Source organism: Amblyraja radiata, chromosome 3 (assembly GCF_010909765.2).
Source record: "Amblyraja radiata isolate CabotCenter1 chromosome 3, sAmbRad1.1.pri, whole genome shotgun sequence".
Taxonomy (NCBI): Eukaryota; Metazoa; Chordata; class Chondrichthyes; order Rajiformes; family Rajidae; genus Amblyraja; species Amblyraja radiata.
The window spans coordinates 98,858,276-98,879,795 of record NC_045958.1 but is presented as its reverse complement, the minus strand read 5'-3'; the positions used below and the strand labels follow the sequence as shown (position 1 = coordinate 98,879,795).

Sequence of the window (21,520 nt, the reverse complement as noted above, 5' to 3'; positions counted from 1 at the left end):
CTTGTTCCAGGCACCCTCAACACTCTGTCTCACTGACCACCCTATCTACACCTCTCACGGTTTTATATACTTCTAACAAGTCTGCTCTCAATCCAACTCCAGAGAAAACAATCCAAGTTTATCCAATCTCTTTTTTTAAAGCTAATATATATAATCCAGGCTGCATTGTGATACATCTCTGCTGTACCCTTTCCAAAGTTTCCACACCCTTCATGAAATAAGGGAAACCAGAACTACACATAATACTCCCAATGTGACCTGACCAAAGTTTTATAAAGCTGCAACATGACTTTGTTTCTCTTCTACTCAATGCCTCAACCAATGAAGTAAAACATACCATACTCCTTCTTTTCCATTCTATCTTCTTGTGTTGTCCTTCGGCCCAACTTGCCCACGATAACCAACATGCCCCATCTACACTAGTCCCACCTGCCTGCATTCGGCCCTTATCCCTCTGAACGTATCATATCCATGTACATATCTAAATGCTTCTTAAATGTTGCGATAGTACCTGTTGCAGTCTGCAGAAGTCTGTAGCGACTATTTCGGCAAGCAGGCACTCAAGGAGGTCATCTTAACAGTAAGCCTTCTGTACAAATCAATTTCTCCCATTCCTGGGTGTACTAATAGGGAGTGCCCTTGGAATGCAGAAGGGCTGACATTTCAGATCGAGACCCTTCTCCAGACTGATGTCAGGGGAGAGGGAGATACATAGATAATGAAGTGCAAGGTGTGAAAATAGGACAAAGGGAGTGGAGCACAAGATAAATGTACAATAGATTATTGTTGGCTGGGAGAAGGTAACAACAAAGCAAACAGAGATAAAATGTAGTTGGAGACAGCAAGGCTGGTTGGAGAACTGGGAAGGGGGATGGATGGAGAGAGAGGGAAAGCAAGGGTTACTTGAAGTTAAAAAAAATACCACTGGGGTGTAAGCTGCCCAAGCGAAATATGAGGTATTGTTTCATCCAACTTGCACTGGGCCTCCCTTTGACAGTGGAGGAGGCCCAGGACAGAAAGGTTAGTGTGGGAATGGGAGGGGGAGTTTAGCAACCGGCAGTCCAGGTAGGTTTAGGTGGACTGAGCGGAGGTTTTCAGCGAAATGATCGCCGAGCCTGCGCTAGGTCTCACCGATATATAGGAGTCCACACCTGGAACATCGGATACAGTAGATGAGGTTGGAGGAGGTGCAAGTGAACCTCTGCCTCACCTGAAAGGACTGTAGTAGTCCTTGGAGGGGAAGGTGTAGGGACAGGTGTTGCATCTCCTGCCTGTCCCGCTGAGTTACTCCAGCAGTTTGTGTCTATCTTCGGTTTAAACCAGCATCTGCAGTTTCTTCCTGCACATGAGAGCAGACCCCCCTGGAGCTAGTTATCCAATCAGCAGCAGCAAGGAAGGAGGATGGAAGGAGGAGGAGAAAGGCAGGAGATAACCAAAGAGATCCCTTTCTAACCAGGATGTCTGTCACCTCCGTGTCCTGCATAAGACACAATCATTATTCACCATTGGCCCACAATTGGATTCCACACAACCCCACCCCCGCTCCCCTCCCATGAAGCATCTTGCTGATAACTGGAGGTCGACACATAAGGCCGGAGTAACTCAGCGGGTCAGGCAGCATCTCTGGAGAATGCGAATAAGTAACATTTCAGGTCGGGGCTCTTCCTCAGACTCCAGTTAGCTGATAACTGGTGCTGCTTGTGTTCACTGCTACGCAACCACCATGTAAAGGGGAAGATAAGCAATGACAGCAAGCAGCCTCAAGAGCATCGAGAGTGTTTATTTGTCACATGCACCGAGAACAGAACAATAAAATTCTCACTTGCTGCACTTTTACACGCCTGTAAAATCAATAACGCACAAATTAGTATCTAATAATAAAAAATAATAACCTTATTACTATGTTCGATAGCTAATACTAGGCTGTGATTCATATAGACAATGTCGACAGCTGTGCCCTCATCAAACTTTTTAGTTACTTCTTCATCTCCTTTAAACTTGGTCCCTCTCATCTTGAAGCTATGCTCTCTCATATTTGATCTTTCCATCTTGGGGAAATGGTTCTGACTGTCTACCCTATCCGTGCCTCATAATTTTAAATACTTCTATCAGGTCTTCCAACAAACTTTGGCATTCCAGAGAAAACAATCCAAGTCAGTCCGACTTCTCCCTGTATCTCATACCCCTTAATCCGGGCATCATACAATACAATACAATACAATACCGTTTATTTGTCATTTGAACCTCACATGATGTTCAAACGTAATTTGGTTTCTGCAGTCATACAAGAAAAGAACCAAGACACACACCAACGCAATTCACACAAACATCCATAACAGTGAATCTCCACCTCACTGTGATGGAAGGCAAAGTCTTGTCTCTCCCCTGCTCTCCATTCCTCTCCCGAAGTCAAAGTCAAAGCCCCCGGCGGGCGCCAGCAAGTCCCACGGCCACTTAAAGCCGCGCCGGGTGATGTAAGGCCCTGCTCTGGGTCATTCTGGTAATACTGCTCTGCACCCTCTCCAAAGCCTTCACATCCTTCCTGTAAGGGGGCGACCAGAACTGCATGCAAACTGTGGAATTCTCTGTCACAGAAGGCAGTGGAGGCCAATTCACTGGAGGTTTTCATTAGAAAGTTAGATTTAGCTCAAGGCTAAAAGAATCAAGGGATATGGGGAGGAAGCAGGAATGGGGTACTGATTTTAGATGATCAGCCATGATCATACTGAATGGCAACGATGGTTCGAAGGGCCGAATAGCCAACTCCCCCACTTTTTTTTCTTTGTTTCTATGTTTTCTATGTTTCAATCCTTCAAAAGTGTCTAACCAATGTCCCATCATCTGTAGTCTCAAAACTCTGTAGCTGTGGCAACAGATCAGTGAGCTGCTCTGAATGTACCCGTTCATTTGTCTTCCACCTTCATCAGCAGTCATTCTGTGTTTGACCTCTTAGTAACTCTGGTGCTCAAGATGCCCATTTAGCGGCGATGACAGATTTGTTCATTTGTTCATCCGTGGGCAGAATTTTGGCTCAGGAGATGAATGACCTAACAAAGTCGGTCCTTCTGATCCAATTACGTCAGCTTGATGCATGATTCCAACTTGTACTTGGACAATTGGGTCCAGCTATCTTGAATCCAATATACTTGGAGGATGCTCTCCTACATCACAGGAAAGAAAATGTTATTTAATAGTGCATCACCATTTATCATCTCTTATCGTTGTCACATTCATGGGCAGATGACCTACGTTGACCTACTGTGGATACATCTGTGAATCTTAACAAAATTTCCTTTGCTTTGACAGATGAGATAAGGGTAATTGCTATGTGATGTCTGGGCCACTCTGCTATAGATATAATTGTATTGTCCCCAATACTAAACTACACAGGCCTGTTTAATGGAGCCAATTACAGTAAAGGTCACCATAGTATAGGAAGGATGTGATTAAGTGAGAGAGGGTGCAGAAAAGTTTCACAAGTATGTTACCAGGACTGGGTGGCTTGAGTTATAAGGAGCAATTGAATATAAGCACAAATTGCTGGAGTAACTCAGCGGGACGGGCAGCATCTCTGGAGAGAAGGAATAGGTGATGTTTCGGGTCGAGGCCCTTCCTCGGACATTGAATATGTTGGGACTGTTTAAAAAAATAATTTGCTGCATTTTGAATAAGCTGGAAGATTCACTACTGGTGATATAAACACAAAGTGCTGGGGGAACTCAGCAAGTCAGGCAGCATTTATGGAGGAAATGTATAGGCGTCGTTTTGGGTTGGGACACTTTTCCTGGCCAGAAACATCACCAATCTATTCCCTCCACAGATGCTGCCTGACCCATTGAGTTCCTCCAGCACTTTGTGTTTTGATCAAGATTCCAGTATCTGCAGCTTCTTCATCAGTTCATTAGTTACAGGAGCAGAATTGGGCCATGCAGCCTATCAAGTCTATTTGATCAATATTCCCCTCCTAACTCCATTCTCCTGCCTTCTCCCATTAACCCTTGACACCCTTGTTAATCAAGAATCTGTCAATCTCCATCTTAAATATATTTATTGACGGCCTCCACAGAAGTCTGTGGCAATGAATTCCACAGATTCACCACCCTTTGACTAAATAAATTCCTCCACATCTTTCTAAATGTACATACATTTATTCAGAGGCTATGGCCTATAGTCCTAGACTCACCCACAAGTGGAAACGTTCTCCCCACAACTACTCGATCCAGCCTCTCACTATTCAATAAGGTCTCTCCTCGTCCTTCTAAACTCCAGCGAGTACAGGCCCAGTACCATCAACTCTCATCATATGTTAACCCAATCATTCCTGGGATGATTCTCGTAAACCTTCTCTGGTCCCTCTCCAGTGCCAGCACATCCTTCCTCAAGATCTGGAGTGTAAAACTGCTCACCATACTCCAAATGATGTCTGACCAGTGCCTTATAAGTGCATTACTTCCCTGTCCTGTGTCTCCATTTTACTGATGGTGATATTTTGTTCACTTTTGTGGTGGGGAATTTGCTCCTGAAAGGTTTGTTAAAATATATCTTGCTTTTTCTGTGAATGCACACATTATTTTCCTATGGCTTAACTGTGTTGTTCCCTTGACACCACCACCTCCAACAATCAATTCCACCTCTCCCATGAAGATTAGTCTATTATTATCTATTAACAGCAGCCATGTCAGAATTCCCACCCGTTCGAACAGTGACCTTTTAAAATAACCTACTCTTGAAATTTGCAAATTTAATCAATGTCCAATATGGAAAAAAAATGTTTTGTTTAAGCATCAGCAATACATGTGAACCAAATAGGAATTGCACATTGCTACATGAATGCCTGCTGCTGACTTTAAAATACAGACATTGCAAGCATAAAATATTAACTAAAGTGACTTGTTTGTGGAATATGTTGTGGTAACTTGGGAAGAAACGCTGGAAGGTTAACGCAAAGGGTGAAATGGGACAAATAGCAAGAGGTGTTCATAATAATTATAAGGAAATGGTCAATAGATGGAAGAAATGTTTCATGAATAGTTGGAACTGATCCGCAAAGATTGAAGTTGTCATTTCTGTAGTTTGCAGATCTTGGGATATTTGCACAGTGCATTGCATATAACATTTTTTTTAAATACACCTTCAACATCTAAAGCAGTAAATATTACTCACAAAACTTGTGACTGAAATAAAAACAAGATATGAAGCAGTGGGGAACTGGAACAGGAAATGGTGCAATCAAATGGTGCAGGGAACAGCACCTCTTATTTCTCTTGGGCAGCTTACACCCTAGCGGTATGCATATTGACTTCTCAAACTTCAAGTAACCCTTGCTTTCCCTCACTCTCTATCCCTCCCCCTTCCTAGCTCTCCAACCAGTCTGACTGTCCCTTTGATTCAATTTTATCTCTGTATGCTTCGTTGTCACCTTCTCCTAGCTAACAATGATCTATTCTATTTTTTCCTTGATCTCATCCCATTTGATGTCTTGTTCTCACACCTTACTTTTCCTTATCTCTGTGTCTCCCTCTCCACCGACTCTCAGTCTGAAGAAGTGTCTTGACCCGAAATGTCACCCATTCCTTCTCTCGCCTGTCCCGCTGAGTTACTCCAGCATTTTGTGTCTGTCTTCGGTGTAAACCAGCATCTGTAGTTCCTTCCTACACAATCAAAAACCATGTTGATTCAAACAAATGAATCCTGTAGTGGGTTATTTTATAGAAGATCTCCTGAGGCAGAAAATATGTTAAGTGTACCAGTTTTGCAACAAGAAGTTGCCAGAGGTTTATGAAAATTATTTGGGATGTGTTGCTCTTATTGGAATCCTTGAGAGGATCTTGGTACCCCGGTACAATCTATCCACCAATTCCTATTTATACACAGCACACATAACTTTTTCAAAGTACTCCATTAAATTAGTCAAATATTATTTCCCTTTCAGAAAATCATGTTGACTTTGGCTGATTGCCTTTAGTTTTTCTGTTTAATGAAGAGATACAACATAGAAACAGGCCCTTCGGCCCACCAAGTGCATGCCGACCATATATCTCCTGTTCACACTAGTTCCACTCCCTACACATTAGGGGTGATTTGCAGAGGCCAATGAACCTACAAACCGGCACATCTTTGGGATGTGGGTGAAAGCCGGAGTACCCCCAGAGGAAACTCACATGATCACAGTGGAGAACATACAAACTCCACACAAACAACCCCTGAGGCCAGGATCGAACCCGGTCTCTAACGCTGTGAGGCAGCAGCCCGACCAGCTGTGCCACTGTGACGTGTTATGCTGCAACATCTTTTTTAATCAATATTCCTGGCATCTTCCCAATGACAGCTTTATACTAATTGGCCTGAAGTTTCCTGAGATCTGTTTCATCAATTTTTGACTTAAGGCGATACATTTGCTATTTCTCAATCCAATAGAACTTATCCCAAACGTAGGAATTAATGTCAATGCATCAATTATCTCATAGAAACATAGAAAATAGGTGCTGGAGGAGGCCATTTGGCCCTTCGAGCCAGCACCACCATTCAATGTGATCATGGCTGATCATCCCCAATCAATAACTCGTGCCTGCCTTCTCCCCATATCCCTTGATTCCACCAGCCCCTAGAGCTCTCATCTCATCAGCATCTCATCAGGAACTTCTTCCAAGTCCCTAGAATGATCCATCACTCCCGCCTCAGCTCAGCCACACTCCCCCAGTGATTGTAAATTTCCTGATCTCCTCCCTCACATCCGTCTCCTGATTTACTTATTTCTGTATCATCTATATTAGTGATTGATGCAAAATCCCATCTCCTTATTTTTCCTCACCAATTCCCCAGACTCACTTTCTGTATGATCAACACATGGTCAACTCTTTTGGTTTAATAACTAGAAAATGGCCCCATAGCAGAAGAGTCCATGTCGCAGGGCTGGAAACTGGAAGAATCCCGAGCTAATTCTGCTACCACCATCATCTATTGCAACAAGTGATGGCTTCCACTGATTGTCGCCGGAAGCTTGCGTCCTTTTCAGGACAGACAATGACAGCGATGACAATATTTGAAACATGGAAGATGGACACGAAAGAAGAAGACCAGAGAATCTTTTAATTTTAGTTTTTGTATTTGATTTTCTTGCTCGCTATAGGTAAGCCATTCGTTTCTTTATTTGTCTTTTTTAATCCTTTATTTTGAATATTGTATATAGTCTGTTTTAAATTATTTTATTCTTTGTCAGATATTTTTAAGCGGCTCTGAACATATTGAAACAGTTGAATTGCCTGCGTGAAGGCTGCCCTGAGCAATCTGAACGCCAACCACGTGAAGCCTAGTAATTGCTCACAGATCTTAATGTGCCTACTGCAGGTAGTGCAAGTTTCAATCATGTCGCATGGCAGAGATCATGGTGACCTGGTAGACTATACGTTTGTTTACCGGGCGTGAGATCTTCATCTTTAAAGAGCAAATCAAGGCATTGGAAAAATACCACCAACATCATCTCTACAAAACCCTCCAAATTCACTGGAAGGGGAAGAGAACCAAGAGCTATGTTGACTTCAAGACCAACCACCCCCCAGCATCCAATCCCAGGTCAACCATCCCATTGTGAACTCCCAAGCCAATGTCCCCAGTGTAGATGTCCCCATAGTTGACTCGCAGGACAATGTCCTCAATGTTGACTCTGAGGCCAACCTCCCCGACATCCAATCCCAGGACAACTCCCCAGTGTGAACTCCCATATCAATGTCCCCATTGTTATCTCCTAAGCCAATCTCCCCATTGTTATCTCCTAAGCCAATCTCCCCATTGTTGTCAATGTCCCCAGTGTTGATGCCCAGGTCAATGTCCCCAGTATTGCTTCTTAGGCCAACCAGTGTTGACACCCAGGTCAATGTCCCCAGCGCTGAATCCCAGCCCAGCATCTCCAGGACTAAGGCTTTGTTGCTCTTTGTTGAGTATGTTGGTCAGGCCAGATAGCTTGAACTCCCAACACCATTCAACCAAAATAGACACTCTATCCTGATCTCTGTCACAGGAAATTACTAACTGAATAGAGTAATCAAGAGTCTCTTTGTATATTGGCCCCACAGTCTCCTGGGAAGCTTAGGCCTATGACTAGACAAAGTGAAGAAGGAGTGCTCGGGTTGGCATTGAGAACCTGGAGGTTACCCATTGCGAGCACACATGAGCCCTGTGTATGTAGCGGAAGGAAATGCACCCACATGCCCAACCTATCAAGATGCACCTGTGGTCCTTCCACCAAACTGGAGGAGAAGAAGGAGAAGGAGAGAGGGAGACGAAGAAAAATAATGAGGTGGAAAAGAAGAGTTAGGAGAAGGAGTTAGCGAAGGAGGTGGAGAAGGAGAGAGAGAAGGAGAAGGAAAAGATAAAGAAGAGTTGCTACCCTCAGAATGCCCCACATCACAATATGCCCACAGAAATGAAGCTTGGCTTACTTTTGATGCTGCACGGCCACAATGTGCTCTGTAGGAATAGACAATAGACAATAGGCGCAGGCGTGGGCCAATCGGCCCTTCGAGCCAGCACCACCATTCAATGTGAGCATGGCTGTTCATCCACAATCAGTACCCCGTTCCTGCCTTCTTCCCATATCCCCTGACTCCACTATCTTTAAGAGTTCTATCTAACTCTCTTTTGAAAGAATCCAGAAAACCGGCCTCCACCACCTTCTGAGGCAGAAAATTCCACAGAATCACAACTCTCTGTGTGATAAAGTTTTTCCTCATCTCTGTTCAAAACGGCTTACCCCTTATTCTTAAACTGTGGCCCCTGGTTCTGGACTCCCCCAACATCGGGAACATGTTTCTTGCCACTGGTGTGTCCAAACACTTAATAATCTTATATGTTTCAATAAGATCTCCTCTCATCCTTCCAAATTCCAGCCGCTCCATTCTCTCAGCATATGACAGTCCCGCCATCCCGGGAATTAACCTGGTGAACCTACGCTGCACTCCCTCAATAGCAAGAATGTCCTTCCTCAAATTTGGAGACCAAAACTGCACACAGTACTCCAGGTGTGGTCTCACTAGGGCCCTGAACAACTGAAGAAGGTCCACCGCGGGTTTGATCCTTGTGTCTATCTGTTCAAGCCCTCTAGGCCTTGCACAGACAGAGACGCTCCAGAAGGGTACGCAGTCCTGAGCACTCTTGCAGAAGATCGACGATGAGCCTCGTGACCATGGACTTTTATATGTCCCAGGGAACTCGAGGGCCGAACCACACGGTGGTTGTCTCTTAATCACCCATTTACAGGTATCGATTAACCCCATACATAACAGGCATTTCCCTAACCCAATGATACAACAGTTCAATACATTGTATTCACAACGGACTTCGAGATGAAGTCAACTTGGAAACATTTACCCTGATTAACAGAAATCTCAGACAAGGCTCAACACCCCATCCAATCAACACTTAGCAGAGTCAGACTCTGCAACATCATTTACAAACTATTTACAAGGTGTATGTCTGGTGTGCAGCCATCCAATCCATTCTATGCTTTTAGTACCAGATTGACAAGGCTTCCCATTCTTTGCTTGCAAATTATATCTAAGTTCCAGACTCCCTGGCACCTCTCGCAGCCTGTCCCAGCTCTGCAGAGAGCAATTCCAATTTGACCAAATCTCCCAGCAACCCTGAAACGTAACCCCATTTTGAAGTCCTAGCTATTCCAATTTAGCAAGGATATTTAGCACTGTTTTTCTTCATGAATACTGTGTTGTATTTTTATTAGTGTGCTGCAAGGACATCAGAATTTCCCCTGAATAAGGGGATTAATAAAGTCTATCAATCAATCAATAAAAGTTCCACCCATTTGAAGAGTTGGTGCAAAATACATGAAGTTATTAAGACCCATCTGTTAGAGAACCAACATTCTGGAAAGGGCAGCACGTACAAGCCAGCATCAGACTGTGCTGTTGGTACTACCTGTGCAAATATGGAATATTCTTTCTCTCATCAGGGACCTCAAATCTTGTCTGCAGCCTGACACCCTATATAAAAGATATGATTTATTACAGTGATTTTCTAAGCTGTATCTGTGCCGGCCGGATCTTTCATCTTGCTTTTTACATTCCTGTGTAGTCTCTGTATTCTTTATCGTTGCTAAAATAATGAATGTAAACATGCACTATTATATTTACATCCATTCATTTGGCCTCATCCCATAAATTAATAAGCATGCAATATTTATATTCTCTTTGACTATTTGCCTTTGTCTCTCATAATTTGTTGTTGCCGGTATCCTTGGAAGTAAATCATGATGGAGTGACAAGAAATATTTAACTGCCGATAAGATTCTGCTGGTCAGTAATAGGTCCTATCCATTGCTTCACACAGTGTTATTTGTTTACATGGTGAGAGGGAAGTTTGATCTTGACTAGTGCCGGTGTCAGACGTTGTGGGGAGCAGGCAGGAGAATGGGGTTAGGAGGGAGTGATAGATCAGCCATGATTGAATGGTGGAGTAGACTTGATGGGCCAAATTCTGTTCCTATCATTTATAAACTTATGAAGGATTTGTATTAGCAAAGCGAAATGTGCAGACAAACACAATTAAATGTTTCTTAAATGACCATAGTTGTTATACTGAAACCGAACTTTGATGCATTTGTTAACATGTTTTATTTTATATAAATAACTGAAAATGTTGCCAACACCATGGAGCTGCATGGTGGCACAGCATTAGAGTTGCTGCCTTATAGAACCGGGTTTGATCCTGATTATGGGTGCTGCCTGTACGGAGTTTGTACGTTCCTCCCATGACCGCTTGTGTTCTCACCGGGTGCTTCGGTTTCCTCCCACACTCCAAAGACGTACAGTTTTGTCGGTAAATTGGCTTCAGTAAAGATTGTAAATTTTCCCTGGGGTACGTAGGATAGTGCTAGTGTCTCGGAGTGATCGCTGGTTGGCACAGTCTTGGTGGGCAGAAGGGCCTGTGTCCACACTGTATCTCTAAACTAAAACTACACTAAACAATGATAGTATTAAAAAAAAAGGCAGATACTGAATAAGGCAAGATAAAAGGCAAAGGATACAATTATGTATCATGAATAACATTGTACATGGACCATTCTATTAGATAACACCCACCCCCTGGGCTTCATGTTGAAGTAAGAAAGGGAATAGAGTAAGTTGTCTATTGCTCACACAACAGATAAAAGATCATGACAATGTAAAATGGCCTACAATCAGGCTTGGTATCGCCATTCATTTTAAGGCTGTCTGAATGTTACACTCCAAACCTAAAAAGAATAGTATGTGTTTTTTATTCAGATTAAGTAAAAGTTATTTTTTCTGGCAAACCTCACATAATGTTTTCTTTTCCCAAATCAACCTGAAGCTGCCTCAGAATGAATCAGTAAACACATTCTCTGTCAAGAGGTAGAACTACTGTCCTTTTACGATTACAGGCACGGTAAATTTATCTTCATTCAGGCAGGCTGCAATCTCAAGCGTTTCAGAAAACATATCTTTAGATGTCTTTCAAATAATCCAGACTAATACAAGATTCTGCTATGTGATGTTGAAGGTTCAATTACGATGACTCTGTCAGGAAAACCTTTGTACTCAGGAGGAGAATGTCTACAGTTTGCTGCCAAAGCTCGTTTTCTCAGTTTGATTGGTTTTCGGTTCCTCAGACCACAGTCCAGGTTGATTACGGGGCTGGGTGAATTAGAACACAAAAAACAACAAGCTCTGCATTGGATATCTATGGATAGATTTGATAGTATTAACTGCATTTGGAATCAGGTCCAGAGTAAGGTACTGACAATACAGCATTCATCTAAAGACTGCACAATTCTCCCCAGTCAGTGCATAACTCCTAGTGTGCTAAATGCACTGGAAATTTCATATCGAACATCAGCAGTAGTCTAAAGGGGCTGGCCCACTGCGGCGACCTAATCCGCGAGTTCAGACGAGTTTGCCCTCGACTCATACTCGCAGCATGGTTGACACGAGGTCCTAGAAGGTCTTTGTAACTCTCCTTCATGCTCGAGAGTAGCCCCCGTGTACTCGAGGCCTCAGCTAGGTTGCGGTGTATTTTTCAGCATGTTGAAAAATGCCCGCGAGTATAAAAAGGTTGCCATGGAAAAAATCGATACATTTTTTATTCGTACTTTTAGTCAAAGTAGGTCGTAGTAGGTCGGCATGTTATTCGTAGCTAATCGAGGGTAGTCAAAGGTAATCGAAGGTTGTCAAAGGTAGTCGTGGATAATCTTCAACATAGTCAAAGGGAGGTCGAAGGAGATCGAAGGAGGTCGTCTTCACTCTCCACTATTCGGTGTCCAATTTTTCCGAAGCTAGTAGAAGCTCGTCGAAGCTAGTCTTCAACATAGTCAAAGGAGGTCGAAGGAGGTCTTCAACATGCCATTTTTTCAAACTCTCCTAAACTCTTCTAAACTCGCCAATTAGGTCGCCCAGTTAGTGGAATAATGAAGGAATGTGTAATTCAGAAAGGCAATAAGACTGGGAAATGGGGGTCGCATGTCTGAAGAAGGGTCTCGACCCCAAAATGCCAACTATCCACGATCTCCAGAGATGTTGCCTGATCCGCTGAGTTACTCCAGCATTTATCCTGGTGTGCTTTTTCACGAATCCAAAGTTTAATTTCGAATGCTACAAACCCTGCAGACCAAATTTTCACACAATTTTCACACGCTTTTTCAAACAAATGGTGGTGGGAAGGAACATACTGCCAGTGGAGGTAGTTGAGGCTGGGACTATCCCAACATTCAAAAAGCAGTTAGAAATGGATAGGTCATAATGTACCAATACCCTGGATAAGAAAATCTAGTGCTTGTTTTGGTCATTTCTGCTGATCTGAGTTCTGACCTGAGTGCCTCAGAAGGTTGTGGAGGCTAAGTCAATGTTTTTTTTTTAAGGCAGAGATAGATAGACTCTTTATCAGTACGGGTGTCAGGGGTTATGGGGATAAGGCAGGAGAATGGGGTGAGGAGGGAGAGATAAATCAGCCATGATTGAATGGCAGAGTAGACTTGATGGGCCGAATGGCCTAATTCTGCTCCTATCACTTATGACCTTATGAGGTTTGGTAGAGATGGGAAATATGATATTTTTCAGTTTGCGGGTAAAAGTTAGGCAGGGTTTCCAACACTGAAAAATAGGCAGGCACTAGATTGGGGTCTGCTGTTGGGTATTCCTTGCTGAGATGTATTTGATCACAATGCTTATATAGTTCTTCATGTAATGTAAGGGGTGGCTATGTGGATGGGCTACACTTGTGCTACTGACATTAGAACCCTGAGTCAATGTCTTTGGTCGATGGGACTGGTAACTGACCGAAGGTTCAGAGGGATTGGGAACCTGCTCGATGGCTCATCAGACGACAGGAGCTGAAGACATCGGACACAAGGAGCATGGGCCGGAAGGACGGTGATCTGGGGTAATTCCTCCAGCGCCTTCAAGGTCAGCTGCAGAAGGCACCCCCAGGGCACAAAGATGGCCAGGCGAGGAGGGGAGAGGGACCTCCGTTCAAGGGAACAATAGACAATAGGTGCAGGAGTAGGCCATTCTGCCCTTCGAGCCATCACTGCCATTCGATGTGATGATGGCTGATCATCCACAATCAGTACCCCGTTCCTGCCTTCTCCCCATATACCCTGACTTTGCTATCTTTAAGAGCCCTATCTAGCTCTTAACTGCTCCAGTACGTAGAGCGCGCGGGCAGACTGGACTTTGGACGATGAATGGCGGCGGCTGCAGGTGTAACGTATGTAAAACAAATCTCACTGTGCAGCTGCATATGTGACAAATATAGCAGCATTGAACCATTGAACACTGTCAGAGTTAGACCTTCATCTCAACACTGAATACTGTTGGATTGCAGAGCCTGATTAAATTATTATGTCCCATTCAAGTTCCAGCTCCCAAATGCAACCAGAACGACCTGGCCTTCAAATGCACAATACTGAGTGATATAATATATGATGCAGTAACGAGAGGTCATAGTGTCGGAGGCCGAGGGGAGACCTGATAGACGTTTATAAAATTAGGAGAGGCATAGATAGTCCAGGCAATCGGAATCATTTTCCCAGGGTGGAATTGTAAAAATAAAATTAGAGGACATACCTTTAAGGTGTGAGGGGCCAAGTTTAAAGGAGGTGTGTGGGCAATTTTCTTTACACAGAGAGTGAGGAGTTCCTGAAAAATGATGCCAGGGATGATGGTGGAGGGAGATACGATGTGGCATTGAAGAGGCTGTTGACTATGTAGGGAATGGTGAATATGGATCATGTGCAGGCAGAGGAGAATATTTTAATCAGCATCATGTTCTGTGCGGTTATTGTGGGATGAAGAGCCTGTTTCTATAGTGCATTGGTCTATGTTCTAACCCATAGAGAGCTGTGACCAAAGTCAATGGAAGTACCATGAATAGTTAATTTAATTTAGTTTAGAGACACAGCATGGATACAGCCCCCTCTGCCCACTGAGTTCACATCAGCCAGCAATCATCTGTACACTAGTTCTATCCTACACACTGGGGACTATTTACAGAAGCCAATTAGTCTCCAAGACTGCATATCTTTGGAGTGTGGGAGGAAACCAGAGCGCCTGTAGAAAACCCACACGGTCACAGGGATTCATTCATTCATTCTTCATCATTGAAAACATTAGCGACGCCGTGGTGCTGGTTTCCGACAGGAACGGTGACGGACGCACCACACATCTCTGTCCTCTAGTTCCTGCGGATTTCCGCCACTGAAAATACAGGGTTTTGGTGTGTGTGCTTTATCATCATTCCTCACAGTGCTTGCAACTTCTACTGAAGTCTGGATGGCCATTGGCTCTCTCTAAGCTCATCCACCCTCCCTTTGACAGGTCTTGTTTTTGGTGCTGATGGGGGTTCATAGCCCCCTCCTCACCTGGCAAACCAGGTAGGGGAGACGGTTTAGTTGCCGACTATCCAACCATGGAGCAGGTAGCACGGGATTATATGGTACCCGTTGCGGGGGGAACTCTACCCGACCTGACTTAAAGGTCACAGGGAGAAAGTACAAAATCTGTACAGACAGCGCCCATGGTCAGGATCGAACCCATGCACTGGCACTGTAAGGCAGCATCTCTACCACTGCCCACCATGCTGCCTACATGAATACTCATGTTTGAATCAAAATGCACAAACCAAATCTGCCTATTTTACATATATCAGACGTAAACTAGAATAGAATGGATATCCATGTTAAGTTTCTATTACATTAAGCTTCATATTATTTCACTTGCATTTAAAAAAGAAAAACTATTTAATCGGAAGTAGTGTACGACCTCTATTCCTTAAAGAAGTGCCAACTTATGTATATGATACATCATTTTTGCTTTAAACTTAGAATTATATAAATTGTTAAGTACACTAGTCAAATGAATAAATTATGAGGATAATAATTAATTCAAGATATCTGCTGATTAGTACCAAAGATTTGATCTAAAAATATACTTTAATTTGAGTTGTTGGCTGTGTTCTGTTGTATTATTTAAATGGTGGATATGAATACTGACTTTAACACAATTTTGTAAAGTTGTTCACAGCTAAGACATGATCATCAGTTCCATAATCTAATATGTTAAATGGGAAATAAAAATTACAAGATGTACAATTTAATGAGTGAACATAATACTGCCATTTCACGCAGTAGAAAGACAGCAGATGCTGGAAACCAGGCACAAAACATCAGAAAATGTCAGAAACGCTCAGTGTGATGAAATGCTGTCGGCCTGAAATAATGACTCTGTTTGTGCTCTCCACATGGAGCCTCAATGGCGCAGCTGGTAGAGCTCCTGCCTTACAGAGCAAGAGATCTGATTTCAATCCTGACCTCGGGTGCTGTCTTTGTGGAGTTTGAATGCATGGGTTTCCTACAGGTGCTCCGGGTTTCCTCCTACATGTCAAAGATTTAGGGTTTGTAGATTAATTGGCTGCTGTAAAATTGCCCCTGGTGCGTAGGGAGCGGTTGAGAAAGTGGGATCACATTGAACTAGTGTGAATGGGAGATTGACGATTGGCGTGGACTTGATAGGCAGAAGGGACTGTTTCACTGGAAGTGGAAGGATGAGAGGTTATCTTAGAGAAACATATAAAATTCTTAAAGGATTGGACAGGCTAGATGCAGGATAAATGATCCCAATGTTGGGAGAGTCCAGAATCATGGATCACGGGATAGGGATAGGCCGTTTAGGACTGAGATGAAGAAAAACCTTTTCACCCAGAGAGTTGTGAATCTGTGGAATTCTCTGCCACAGAAGGCAGTAGAGGCCAATTCACTAGATGTTTTCAAGAGAGAATTAGATTTAGCTGTTATGGCTAAATAAATCAGGGGGTATGGGGATAAAGCAGGAACGGGGTACTGATTCTGGATAATCAGCCATGATCAGATTCAATGGTGGTGCTGGCTCGAATCACCGAATGGCCTACATCTATTTTCTATGTTCCTATGTTTCTATGTTGTATCCCTAAACAAATAAATATTGCCTGATCTGCTGAGTTCTTTCTGCATTCAGTGATCTGCCGCTCTCCCTCTGAAGATAATGATTGTAAGAGATCAGAAGTAGCCCAGGAAGACATTGCCACATTAAGCAGAATGTGAGGTTTAACTGAACCAACAGGTCTCTCAAATTCAAACAGTATTCCAACAACTAGGAGTAGGACTTCCCAACAAACATGAATCAATTGAACATGTGTTTGGCATGGTATAATATGGTACTTTATTTGTCGAGGTACAGTGACATTTATTTTTGTATACGGTTCAGTACAGGTGTCATTATTAACACTTCTTGGCATCTCAGATATAAACACTTTTTGGCATCTCAGATATAGTTCAGATGTATAGCAGTAATACACTAATATAGTGTACAGAGTTGCCAGTTCAGTGCCATTTTCACATCCTGGAAGTTGTAAGTGCAGGGATCTTGACCTGACCATGACGGTCTGTTGTCCTGGTGGCGTTGCAGGGTCAGCCTGAACAAGCATTGCCGTGGTGTCTTCCGCTGCTTCTCCACCACTGTAGGCCGCGTCCAGTCCACGTGCTCGGCCTCTTGGAGTGGCGCCTGGACCAGCTGAGCTCCAGGCAGTTGCAGGACCTCCGGCGGCCCACACCCTCGTCGAGTCTGTGCGCTCCCTCCCGCAGCCGGTCTGCTTACCGACCCTCCAGGTTGGTGCCCATGGTTCCTCGATCCAAGCCGGGCCGTCCGGGTGGGTTCCAGTCCACAGGTGGTGGTCTGCCATCTGTGGTGGGTGCGTCCCTGGTCTGCGGGAGGGGGCCCCGGGGGGTGTTAGGCAGGCTGGGCCTACCAGGCCGATTCCAACCCATGGTGGGTGTATCAGGCCTTCCGGGAGCCATGTGGCTGTTTGTGCTTCATTCAAGATGGTGCAGTAAGGTCAGATCTTCTCTCACGGAGTAACAGCAGATGCAATGATCAGGAACAATAGTAAGACTAAACGAGAACTTACCAGTTTGAAGTTTGATCTGTATTTTATGAGGAGTTACGATGAGGGATTACGTGAAGAACCCCGCCAGGGAGCATGCGTGGCATTCTTCAAAGCAGCGGTGTGAAATAACAGATAACTGTAATGACTAAACATAGTAAGATTAGAGAAGAGATACCAGTTAAGTACATGATCAGGGTGGGAGCGGAGGGCACGTAATCCCTCATCGTAACTCCTCATAAAATACAGATCAAACTTCAAACTGGTAAGTTCTCGTTTAATCTTACTATTTTATTTCGGAGTCACGTGAGTGACTACGTGAAGATTTTAAAGCTCTGTGACTTCATGCCGTGGAAACGAGTCCATGCATCACGTCTGCCTTGACTGTGGGAGGAATTGTGTTAACATAATTTGGACATGAATTCGACATTGAAATCATAAAATTTGTTAACACAAATTTATAACCCCTTTTCATGGGTTTAAATTAATTTACAGAACTTAAAATTGTTTCTGCAAACGTTCCAGGTTTCATTACTGGTTTATTATAAAATAATTGGAATGTTTTCCCCTCCAGACCATCCTGCTGCCTTGAGGATTTGGTCCATTGGTACATCCAACTGTTTCGCTGCCGATGTAGCTGCAGCCCTGGTGGAAAGAGATTTTAAAATATTAGTATCCACCCCAGCCTGTGTTAGCACCTGTTTCAGCCATCTTGAGATGGTCTGGACCGTCACTCTTGGTGTAGTCGCTAGTGGCTGACCAAAATATGCCTTTTCATTGCCTCTTAGGATATTCGTTTTCTCCATGTATAACGACAGATGTCTTACTATACACAGACGGTCATCTGTTGGGTATGACCTAATTGTATATTGAGGCCTGCTGATCCCTTTCTGTTCTGCTTACTAACTCATAAATATGAAACGTAATATTTTCTGTTGAGGAAGTCATGTTGTCCAGTCTAGTTTTTGCAGTGACTGTATCCTCTGTGCCGTGACCAATACCATTAGCATGACTGTTTTAATGTCAGTCTGTGTAGGGACAGAACTGTTGCTGGAGACCAATTCCTGAGCATCTTCAGGATCATTCTTACATCCCATATTTGGGAGTATCTGGTTCTTGGGGATAGTATTAAAAATTCCCCTCATAAGTTTTGTACCAGTGGGTGAGTCCCAACTGTGTAATGGTCTGTCCCCTGCCATAGGTAAGTCGATAGGGCACTTCTGGCGCAGTTGATGGCACTGTAACTGAGCCCCTCATCATAGTGGAGGCCTGCCAGATATTCCAGAACAGACGGGATGTTCATGTCTCTGATACCATGTTTGATACCACTGGGAACCATGGTTGTGTAGGCCATTCGGGTACTACCAATACCAGATGCAGAGTCTTGTTGTATTTCCTTAATACCCGACTGATGAGGCAGGAAAAGGAGGGAATGCGTAAATAAACAATCCCCCCCCCCCCCCCCCCCCCCCCAATGCAGCGAAAATGCATCTGTCGCAGCTGCCCCAGGGTCTGGTTCCCATGAAACATAATTTGATAACTGGTGGTTAAGTCTGGATGCGAATAAATCGATATCTGGTGTTCCATATTTGCTGTGATATCAGCAAATACTATTTTATTCAACATCCATTTGGTGTTTTCATTAAATTTGCCTGACCTGGTGTCTGCCACTGAATTTAGTCTTCCTGGTAGGTAAGTGGCTGATATCCAAATATCTCTCTGGATACACCATTGTCAAATTGTATAGCCAGATTGTCACATGATGTCGATTTGTTTCCACCCTGTGGTCAATGTATGGTACCACGGTGGTATTGGTATTGGTGGCTCCCCACCCAAGTGCACTGGCATCAGTTTGTCGTACCATGGAAGGGTTACTGACAATGATTGGATTGGAACAAAGCCAGATGTTATCTATCCACCATTTTAGTTCCATTTTAGCTTGATTGGTAGTTTCACAGATCGGTCAAAGTGACCTGCATAATTTAGAGTGCTTGTATTTTGCTCTCTGTAAGTTTTGGTAATGTAGAGGTCCAAATTGTGTGGCTGGAAAGGCAGCCATCATTATGCCAATTACTTTTGCTACCAATCTGATGGATGGTTTGCTGATGTCAGTGAGGTTATTTCAAGCCTCTATTAAATCTCTAGCCTTTCCCTTAGGCAAAGTCACCGACATGTGAACTGAGTCAATGGTGAAACCCCAGATAGTCCATAGTAGTGGAAGGCGTTAGTTTAGATTTAACTGGATGAAAATGAATCCCAGTTTACCAAATAACTTTTTTGTGGCTGTGACAGTTTGTTTGGCCAATTCCAAAGTTTTGCCCACAATGAGTATGTCATCTAAATATGCCATGACCATGTGTGTACGTTTCCGTAGAAACGCTAGGGCTGGTTTCAAAATGTTTGTGAAACAGCCTGGGGCTGATGAGAACCCATTTGGCAGTGCTTTATACTGTCAGAGTTGTCCCATCCAGTTGAATTTTAAGTAACATCTGTGGTCACCTCGTATAGGCACTGAATAGTAAGCATCTTTTAAATCGATGCTGGCCATTGAAGTAACCTTTGGAAATTAATTGTTAAGCAGTAACAAAGGTATCTATTTTGTCAGATCTATGATGATGCGATAACCATCATCTTTTTTGTTTTTGATAAATATATTGGACACGAATTCTAATGGTTCGTGTTGAGTTTTCTCAATTACACCTTTTATGTAAAGCCGCTTCAGTTCAGCTTGCACTTTTGATTTTCCTTTATCAGAAGGCACGAACATGCGGTTCAGTATATGTTGAACTGGAGGGCTGTACTTGTATATAAACTCTATTGTATATCCCTGGATACTGCTTTAGATGTAAGTATCGGTTGTTATCATGCTCCATGCATTCAGAAAAGAGTGTAATCTCCACCCAATCTCCGTGCTCCCTGTATATTGTAGGGAACCAGACCCACCTACCTCCATAGTTACCAGTGGCAGGTTTACTTTTTGTAGGTTCTTCGCTGCTGTTGTCGCGCTGGGTCTGGGTTTTCGGTTTGGTTGGCGTTGGAGGTCCCCGCATGTTCTCTTGTTCCTGCACCCCCTGCACACTTGTCTTTCCTTCTGCGGACCCCTCTTCCAGGTCAGCCCAGAACTGACCCGCAGTGCTCCCCTCTGATGAGGTTGAAGCACTGTGCAGCCCTTCAAGAGGTACTGCTGTGGGTTGATCATAGGGCCCACAGTGACCCGACTCCATCTCCCCGAGTCTGTCACGTTGGAGCAAAGCTCTATACACCGCTCCATCCCACTCCAGCGCTCTCGGGCGCTGGCCGCCCGCGGTTGTTCAAAGTCGGACTCCTCTGAGTCCACGACCTTGTTTGTTTCGTGTCTAGCCTTTCCGCCCGGCCGCGTGGATCTGGCCGGTGCGGAAGCGACATCGGGCACAGCTGATCCCACTATCGGTGATCCGAGTGCCGCTGGCTGCTGCTGGCTGCCCGCTGCTCCGCGGTCCTTCTTCTCCAGCTTTGTCCTTACTGCCCTTCCATGGAGTGGATATGGCTGGTGTGGAGGCGACATTGGGCACAGCTGATCCCATCTAGCCCACCAGCTTTGTCGCAGCCCGTTGGTTTCTCCACCTGCAATCAGCATGGTAAAAACATAAAAAGACCACAGCTCTTACCTGCAGGTCCAGGTTAAAATTGTCGCTACGGGTGAACGTCGTTCCACCCCGTCTGCCGCCGTTATTGACTTCCCGCCGTCAATACCTTGAGCACGTTTTGGATTTTGAGATCAGTATTGCGGATACCTGTCCCCATATGTCTCCAGATACACTGGTTAACACTAGGCACTTGCAATGCCTTGCAGTTATCTGGGGGTAAATGCCGTGCAATGGCGTCAGACATAGCCTTTGTCTGTATTTGTTACTAGACAAATAGTCCACACTGCCTGCAATTTTGGGCTCCAGGTCTTCCTCGGTTAGATCTGGCTGGAAGAATTGGTTCACCATATCCAGCATTCCTTATTTCACCCCAGGGCTACTGGGGGTATGTGGTTCTGTGACCCGTTCAGTGTCTACCCAGAACAGATCCTCCGTGTTCTCCTCTGACGAGG

At 44.1% G+C, this 21,520-nt stretch overlaps 1 long non-coding RNA gene across 1 annotated transcript; it reads left to right on the top strand.

The window, feature by feature from the left end:
• Positions 1-270: 270 nt before the first annotated feature.
• Positions 271-16,897, top strand: LOC116970701. The gene is made up of 3 exons (XR_004411275.1): positions 271-369; positions 3,758-3,759; positions 16,887-16,897. It is a non-coding gene; the product is annotated as an uncharacterized LOC116970701 (long non-coding RNA).
• The last annotated feature ends 4,623 nt before the right edge of the window (positions 16,898-21,520 follow it).